We start from the raw sequence: 9,947 nt of genomic DNA on the forward strand, positions 1-9,947 counted from the left end.
AGGTTCTAGCCTGATTCAGAAGAAGATGTGGAATGAGGGATATAATCACTGACATAAGCTGGATCTTGGCTGAAAGTAGAGAATGCCAGAAAGATGTTTATCTGTGCTTTGTTAACTATATAAAGGTTTTTGATTATGTGGCTAATGACAAGCTATGGACAACACTGTGGAGAATGAATATTCCTGAATACTTAATTGTGTTCATGAGGAAACTGTACATAGACCAACAGGGAGCTGTTCAAACAAAAGAAGGGAAAACATAATAGTTTCAAGTTACGAAAGGTGTGCACCAGGGTTGTTTCACCATACTTATTCAATCTATATGATGAGCAAATAATCCAAGATGTTGGATTATAGAAAGAAAACTGTGGCACCAGAACTCAAGGAAGATTTATTAACAACCTGTGATATGCAGATGATACAACATTTCTTGCTGAAAGCAAAGAGGACTTAACATACTGATGAAGATCAAAGACCACAGTTTTTAGTATGGGTTGCATTTCAATGTAAAGAAGACAAAAATCATCACCACTAGACCAATAAATAACATCTATATAAATGGAGAAGATATTGAAGTTGTCAAAGACTTCATTTTGCTGAGATCATCAACACTCATGGAAGCAGCAGTCAAGAAATCAAACCACGTATATTATTAGAGAAATCTGCTACAGAAGAACTTTGAAAAGTGTTGAAGAGTAAAGATGTCAGTGTGAGGGCTAAGGTGCACCTGATCCAGGCTATGGTATTTTCAATAATCTCATATGAACGTGAAATTTGGGCAGTGAATAAGGAAGACCATAGTATAATTAATGCATTTCCGTTATGGTGTTGGAGAAGAATATTAACAGTATCAAGGACTGCCAAAAAACACACCAATCTGTGTTGGAAGAAGTACAGCCAGAATGCTCCTTGGGAGCCAGGATGTCCAGACTTTGTCTCTCATACATCAGATATATTATCAGGAGGGACCAGAAGAATATCTTGTTGGTAAAGTGGAGGGTTGGAGAAAAAGAGGAAGACTCCCGCCAAGATGAATTAGCACATGGAGAAGAGAGGAGGAGGAGCGATCCAATAAATAAGCTTTCAAAATGATGCCCACACCAGTTATCCTGCTGAAAGAGGGGACTGACAGCTCCCAAGGCATCCCCCACTTGTAAGTAACATCAGTGCCTGCCAAGTGATTGCTAAGGCTGTGAGAACCACCCTGGGCCCCCATGGCATGGACAAGTTCATTGTGGATGACCGAGGTAAAGCAACAATTTTTAATGATGGAGCCACAATTCTGAAGCTCCTTGATGTTGTCCATCCTGCAGCAAAGACCTTAGTGGACATTGCCAAATCCCAGGATGCTGAGGTAGGTGATAGCACTACCTCAGTGACCCTACTGGCTGCGGAGTTTCTCTAGCAGGTGAAATCACATGTGGAGGAAGGTTTGCACCCCCAGATCATCATCCGAGCTTTCCACACCACCACTCAGTTGTGACCATGAAGAGGGAAGACAAAGTGAAACAGAGGAAACTGCTGGAGAAGTGTACCATGACTGCCCTGAGCTCCAAGCTGATCTCGCAGCAGAAAGCCTTTTCTGCAAAGATGGCGGTTGATGCGGTGATCATGCTCAATGATTTGCTGCAGTTCAAAATGACTGGGATCAAGAAAGCGCAGGGTGGAACCCTAGAGGACTCTCAGCTGGTAGCTGGCATTGCATTCAAGAAGACTTTCTCATATGCTGGGTTTGAAAAGCAGCCCAAAAAAGTACAGTAATCCCATGATTGCTCTTTTAAATGTTGAACTTGAGCTGAAGGCTGAGAAAGATAATGCTAAAGTCAGTGTCCACACTGTGGAGGATTATCACAATTGCTGATGCTGAGTAGAACATTCTCTATGACAAATTAGAGAAGATCCATCATTCCGGAGCCAAAGTCATCTTGTCCAAACTCCCCTTCGGAGATGTGGCCACCCAGTACTTTGCTGACAGGGACATGTTCTGTGCTGGCCGAGTGCCCGAAGAGGATCTGAGGAGGAGGAGGATGGCCTGCAGAGGCTCAATCCAGACCAGTGTGTTCTGTCAGAAGATGTGTTTGGTCACTGCCAGGTCTTTGAGGAGACCTAGATTGGAGGTGAGAGGTACAATTTCTTCACTGGCTGCCCCAAGGCTAAGACTTGCACGGTCAACCTCTGTGGCGGTGCAGAGCAGTTTACGGAGGAGATGGAGCAATCCCTGCACTATGCCATCATGATTGTCAGGTGGGCCATTGAGAACGATTCAGTGGTGGCTGATGGGGCCATCGAGATGGAGCTATCCAGATACCTGGGGGATTACTCAAGGACCGTCCCAAAGAAGCAGCAGCTGCTGATCGGGGCCTATGCAAAGTCTTGGAGTTTATCCCACACCAGCTGTGTGAAGATACTGGCTTTGAGGCCACAAACATGCTCAACAAGCTGTGGGCTCGGCATGCCCAGGGGGGCACGTGGTATGGGGTAGACATCAACAATGAGGGCATTGCTGACAACTTTGAGGCCTTTGTGTGGGAGCCGGCTATGGTGCAGCTCAATGCCCTAACGGAAGCCTCTGAAGCTGAGTGTCTCATCGTGTCTGTAGATGAAACTATCAAGAACCCCGGCTCAACTGTGGACACTCCTCCAGCAGGGGGCCGAGGCCATGGCTGCCTGCACTGAGGGACACTCCATTCACCGTATGACTGCCGACTGGATGGTGTGTGCACATTACTCTCCTGGTCTTGGTCATTGCTGTTACAAGGAAGGGTTAGTAATCGGTCCACTCTGTTTTCCCTGGTGAGTATTTAAATAAAGCTTAAGACCTAGACTTATCTTTGCAAAAAAAGAAAAAAAGATGGATTAGTACAGTGGCAGCAGCAATGGACTCAAGCTTAGCAACTACTGTGATGTTGGCATGGGATTGGATGGTGTTATGTTCTGTTTGTGGTCGTCATGGGTTGGTGCAAACTCGATGGCACCTGACAACAACAAGAAGACAGGTGTTTCCAACTTGCACATTATAATCAGTAATTTTCAGTGTATCTTGATTGCATGTTTGTTGGAAACAAAGAGGGAGGATCAGTAGTTGGGAAAAAATGCCCTTGATGATAGCAACAACACTGAAGATTGCATGATAGAATTTTTTCAAGACCCATGATTTATTCACTGCAAATATCTTTTTCAACAGCATAAATAGCAACCATATACGTGGACATTACCAGATGGAACACACAAGAATCAAATTGACTACATCTGTAGGAAGAGATGCTGGAAAAGCTCAATATCATCAATCAAAACAAGGCAAGGGCCTGACTATGGGACAGACCATCCATTGCTCATATGTAAGTTCAGGCTGACAAAGACATTTGTACATCGGTATTTACTTTTGCTGAAAACCCATTCATGAATATGTTGGTGTCTGTTTTGCAAAATGGCAGCATCAATGGGCTCAAGCATGGGAACAATTGTGAGGTTGGCCCAGGACCAGGCAGTGTTTCATTCTGACTCGATGGCACCTAACAACATCAACAACCCACTGAAGTCAATTATAATTCATAGCAACCCCATGTGGGATTTCCAAGGCCAAAAATTTTCATGGCAACAGAAAACCTCCTCTTTCTCCCACAGATCAGCTTGTGGATTCGAACTGCTGACTTTGCAATTAGCAATCCAACACTTAACCCACTATGCCACTAGGACTGCTGGAGCAGGGTGGAGAGGAGGAGGCAGGGGGCACAAAATGATTAAAACTTCTTAGATATTACCAAATACTTTGAGGGAATGATTTGCTGGGCCTGGGGGCTCAGAACAATAATCTCAATGAACACTATGGTCAGTTAGCATAACAAAGGCCACCTTAGGTTTCAACTACTAGTTTCTCCTTGTCCAGAGGAAAGATGAGTGGTGAAAACTAAGTATGCTTGGAAACAATTAGTCCAATAGACTAATGGGCACATAAACAGCAGTCTCTACAATCGTGAAACTGGAAGGCCTACATGGTGCCTGGCTACCACTGCTGACTGCTCTGAATGAGATCACAACAGAAGGTCTTAGATAAAGTGGAAGAAAATGTAGAACAAAACTCCAAATTATAAAAACAAAGTCCAGACTAACTGATCAGAAAGTGTTTGTAGAAACCCTTAGACATTGACTACCTAAAATGGGGGTAGGGGGGCTATAAAGGCACAAAGTGGCTGGTTTACAAGTTTCCAAGAGGGAGTTTAGTTTCAGTGTGTGGGGGAAGGTAGAATCCCCACATTTTGTCTAGATGGGTCTGGTGAAATGGAAATAGGGACAGGACTCTTTTGACTCAATAGTAATTGTTATCATGACTAATTGTGATTGTAACAACTGTAAAGGAAGAAGTTTTGTAACATAAAAGAGGGAGTAGTTAATCTTAAATTTCAGGAACATAGGACCCTAGGACCATCAAGAGAGAAGATCATGAGCAAAATGTAAGACCCTAACCAGAGAAGCAGTGACACCAGAGATAGAGGCAGAGGTGATGGCATGGAGAGATAAAGCAGCTGAGGACTCTAGACTCATGGAAAGAGAAAGGCTGTGTGCTGGCGACCAGGAGGCAGGCTTACAGAATGTGCCCTTTGGTTGTTTAAATGATTATATCATCATGAGTGTTTTTGTGTACATCAAACAAAACAAATTCAGAGGGAATAGAAGCAAATACTGTTAAATGATGATACCTGGAGGGAATTGTAATCATTGCAACAAAACAAAATACAATAGGATGAGTGAAAAAACCAATGTTCTCCCATGTAAACTATCACTCAATTCACAATAAAATCTTTAGAGGAAAAAAATAAAAAAATAAGTCAGAAAATGATTGCAACTAAGGTTCCAGTTCATACATGCAAAGGTGTATACCAAACAAAACATATTTAAGACCCCAGGGCCCCCTCAGCCGTGGCGCGATGACATCTTCTGCAGGTCATTAGCTTTCCAGGACTTCAGCTACACACAAGCAGAGCAGCAATGGGAGCCAGTCAGAAGGACTTTGAGACTGTGATGAATCAGGTGAAACTCTTGAAGAAAGACCCAGGAAATGAAGTGAAACTAAAACTCTATGCACTGTATAAGCAGGCCAAGGAAGGACCTTGTAATGCACCAAAACCAGGTATATTCTATTTGATCAATAAGGCCAAATGGAATGCATGGAATGCCCTTGGGAGCCTGCCCAAGGAAACTGCCAGGCAGAACTATGTGGATTTGGTGGCCAGTTTGAGTTCCTCCAAATCCTCTAGCCAAAGGAAGCCTGGTGCAGACAGCAAACAGTCTGGGTACGAAACTCTTGTGGTAACCTCCGAAGACAACAGCACAAAGATCATGTTCAACCGTCCCAACCAAAAAAATGCAATCACCACTCAGATGTATCACAAAATCACATGCACTCAAAACTGCAGGCAAAGATGACTCAGCCTTCACTGTGTTTACAGGAAATGGTGACTATTATTGTAGTGGAAATGATTTGAACAACTTCACTGATGTTCTCCAAGGTGAAGTGGAGGAGAAAGTCAAAAGTAGTGCCATTTTACTGAGGAATTTTGTAGCCTGTTTTATCAATTTCCCTCAGCCTTTGGTTGCAGTGGTCAATGGACCAGCTGTGTGGATCTCCGTCACCCTTCTTGGGCTTTTTGATATCACGTATGCTTCTGACAGGGCAACATTTCATACTCCTTTTAGTCACCTGGGCCAGAGTCCAGAAGGGTGCTCCTCTAACATGTTTCCAAAAATAATGGGCCAAGCCAAGGCAGCTGAGATGCTCATCTTTGGAAAGAAGTTAAAAGCAAGAGAAGCCTATACTCAAGGACTTGTTAGTGAAGTTTTTCCTGACAGCACTTCTCAGAAAGAAGTTTGGACCAGGCTGAAAACATTTTCAAAGCTCCCTCCAAATGCTACGAGAATTTCAAAGCAGCTTATCAGAAATGTGGAGAAAGAAAAGCTACATGCTATTAATTCTGAAGAAAGCAGTATCCTCCAGGGCAGATGGCAGTCTGACGAATGTGTAAATGCAGTCATGAACTTATTTACTAAGAAAGCAAAAACTGTGAAGACCAAGTCAAGCGCATCTAAGAAAGTGGTGTGATACAACTCTGATCTCTAATGCTTTAACTAAATAAACTTCCATTGTGCCTTTTTCAGTGCTAACATCTCTTGTGACAATTGTACTTAAACTGATGGGGGAAAGAATTCTGTAGACTAAGCTGTAAGGATTTGCACAGGAACCTTATACCTTTTGACATGAATTGCTGTTGCCAGGATCACTGAACCAGTTTGCCTGGGTTCCTGCTCAGAAAGGCATTCACCTGCATTGCAGGCTGAGGTCATGTCTTTAAAGCCCACGACAGCACTCTGTGGGCCACAGTGCGTGAATGACTGGATGGGGCCTAACACAGACAGCTTCTGGATGACAGACTGGATATCCTCTGTGGGCTGCAGGTTTCTCCTCAGCCATCTAGCAAAGGAAGGTGGCATATGACTCGAAAACAAATCAGAATTTCAGTGTATTCTTTTTCATAATTTAATAATGAGGTGTGAAGAAAGATTTGGATCATTTCATTGGAAAGTAATAAGTACTCTGTTGTTAAGTGCTGTCAAGTCAGTTCCGACATACAGCAACTTTATAAAGTTTCTGAGGGGTGGCTGATGGGTTTGAACAGTGGATGTTGGGTTAGCAATCCAGTGCTTCTCCTACAGCACCACACCAGGATTCTAGTAAGTTCTGTATCAGTTATTATTGTTTCCCTACTTATGATAGAGTCTACATCATGGTTTAATGTGTTCTAAAAGGCATCCATGGGAGGAAAGCAGGGTGGTCTGCTGGCATAAAGATTACAGCTTTGGCATCCCTACAGGAAAGCTCTACTTTGTCCTGTATGGTCGCTGTGAGTCAAATAAACCCATTGCAGTATGTTTGGTTTTGTTTGGGTAGGATCTTAATGGTCCTTGCATTTCTATTTTATTACATTCCACATGCATCAATTGACTAATCATTGATTTAATTCTATTTGTATTGGTTGATATATATGTATTAATTACATTAAGTATATGGTTAAAAGGCTATACAATTAAAATATATATATACTTAAATATGTCTCTGAAATTACTACATGGCTACAGACAGGTTCCCTCAGTAATCTTAGTCTCATCAGGGCACCTTCAAAATAAAAGCGCCAATCAATACAGCAGCTATCAAGGGGACCTACTGGGCTGATTATATTCAAGGCAGAGAGGTCAGTTCAGAAGATATGGTGACAGGCTTTTGGGACCCCAAAGGAATCATTTTGATAGATATTCTCGAAGGACACAGGACAATCACAGGGGCTTATTAAGAAGAAATTATAAGAAAATTGAAAACTACATTGGTGAGAAAAGGACCAGAACAGCTGTGCTAAGGAATTGTTTCCATCACAACAATGTACCTGCATGTTCTTCATGGGTAGCAAGGGCTGTCTTAAGAGAATTTCACTGGGAAACCTAACCCCATTCAATCTACACCCATGATCTTTCACCTTCAGGCTACTTTTTGTTCCCCAAACTCAAAGAACTTTTAAAAGAAACATGAATTAGTCCCCAGGAAGACCCAGAAGCCACTTTGGCATGTTGTAAATTAAAGAGCACAGAATTCTTCAGAGAAGGGTTAGCATGACCTTTAGAAGTGTACAGACCTAGGTGGAAGATATATCAAGAAACAATAATGTCACATTTTGATATTTTTGCTTAATAAAGGTTTCTTTATTTTGTAGCAATACTTGTTTACTTTTTCATGTATGTGGATATGTGTGTGGAAAGAAGGAGAAAGAAAAAAGAACCCCTGGTGGCACAGTGGTTAAAGCGCTCAGCTACTAACTGAAAGGTAGACAGTCTCAACCCACAAGTCACTCTGTTGGAGAAAGATGTGACAATCTGCTCTCATAAAGATTCAAAGCCTAGGTTGGGAGAGCCATTAAGGGACAATTGCTGGTCTCTCTCTGTATGGAGGAAAGAAGAGTGAAAAAAACCAAAGACACACACAAACAATTAGCCTAACTGACTAAATGGACCACAGGAAACATCAACTTCCATGACCCTGAAACCAGAAGAACTAGATGGTGCCCAGCTACCATTACCAACTGCTCTGAAAGGATTCATGTTAGAAAGCACTGGAGAGAGTGGGAGAAAAATATAAAACAAAACTCAAAATCATAAAAATAAAGATCAGCTTTACTTGTCAGATAGAGAATGGGGGTGCCCATGAGATTATGGTCCTTAGTCACCCTGCAATTCTGGAAAAGAACTCACCCCAGTGACTCAATGTGCAGCCAAGAAATGCACAAAACTGTAAGGGAAACAATAACACTGGGAAAGTACACACACCTTAGAATAATCAATCATTTGAGATCAAAAGGGCAGCATTTACCTAAGAACAAAATTAAAGGTTAGGAGAGACAGAGAAACGGAAACAGGAAGCATAGGGAGAGAGCACAAGAAGTGATGTTACATTGTGGAGATTGCAATCAATGAAATGAAACACAATGCATAGGAATTGTTGAATGAAAAACTGATCTGCTTTGTAATCCTTCACCCAATTCACATGAAAAAATTAAAAAAGAAAAGATGTGCAGCCTTGGAAACCCTGTGTTGCAGTTCCATTCTGTCCTATAGGGTTGCTATTAGTTGGAATCAACTTTGGATTTTTTTGTGGTTGTTGTTGTTAAATGCCATCAAGTTGGTTCCAATTCATAGAGACCCTATCTATATACAACAGAATGTAATACTACCCAGTCCTGCCCCATCCTCACAATTGTTACACCTAAGCCCACTGCTGCTGTAACTGTGCCAATCCATCTCATTGGGGGTCTTCCTCTTTTTTGCTGACCTACTTTACCAAGCATAGTGTCCTTCTCCATGGACTGGTCCCTCTTGATAATATGTCTGAAGTATGAGAGATGAAGTCTTGGCATCCTGGCTTCTAAGGAGCATTCTGGCTATACATCTTCCAACACAGATTTTTTGTTGTTCTTCTTCTGGCAGTCCATGGTATTTTTTGGGGGGGTATATGCATATATATACATATACATGTCTTGGTGTGGCACTGTGGATTAATGCACCAGACTGCAAAACTGTTTGAACTACAAGGTTGGTGGTTCAAGATCACCAGCTGCTCCTCGGAACCCCTATACAGGGTTGCTATGGGTCAGAACTGACTCAATGGCACATAATAACTATATATATATATATATATTTGCTGTTGTTATATGTATGTGTGTGTGTGTGTATATATACGTATATACATATATATATGTGTGTGAGTGTATATATATATAGTTGTTGTTAAGTGCCATCAAGTCAATTCCGACACAGAGTGACCCTGTATAGGGTTTCCAAAGAGTGGCTGGTGGGTTTGAACCACCGATGTTGTGGCTCAAACTGACCTTGCAGACGAGTGCACCACTCCAGGACTCTCTCCATATATATATGTATGTATGTATTTATGTGTGGTTGTATGTATGTGTATATGTATATATATAGAGAGAGAGAGAGATTGAGAGAGACCTCTGGTAGCACAGTGGTTACAAGTCAGGCTGCTAACATCAAGGTCAGTAGTTCAAAACTACCAGCTGTTCTGCAGGAAAAAGATAAGGCTTTCTGCTTCCGTAAAAATTTACAGCTTCGGAAAGCCTATATAGGGTCACTATGAGTTGGAAACAACTCCACACCACCGTATATGAGTATAATATATACTTTAATATATAATAAGTATATAAACTTCACTGCTTTCGCTTCTTTTGAAATCCCAGATTAAGACATCCTCCTAAAATTCACTAGGTGTTTTTTTGTTTTTAAATTTATCAATTATTTAATGAGGTTCTTTCTTTGTAAGAAATCTAGAATACTAATTTGTGAGGATAAATTCCATTTGTGAGAGCAAACACAGCACGCAGGTAACCTTGGAG

General features: G+C 41.8%; 2 pseudogenes; both read left to right on the forward strand.

Annotated features, from left to right (window-relative positions):
* Nucleotides 1-1,088: 1,088 nt before the first annotated feature.
* LOC102812161 lies at nt 1,089-2,676 on the forward strand (annotated as a pseudogene).
* A 2,265-nt stretch (nt 2,677-4,941) lies between these two features.
* Nucleotides 4,942-9,947, forward strand: part of LOC102812536 — a 25,960-nt pseudogene continuing 20,954 nt past the window's right edge.

Source organism: Chrysochloris asiatica, unplaced genomic scaffold (assembly GCF_000296735.1).
Source record: "Chrysochloris asiatica unplaced genomic scaffold, ChrAsi1.0 scaffold00081, whole genome shotgun sequence".
In the NCBI taxonomy this organism is placed as follows: Eukaryota; Metazoa; Chordata; class Mammalia; order Afrosoricida; family Chrysochloridae; genus Chrysochloris; species Chrysochloris asiatica.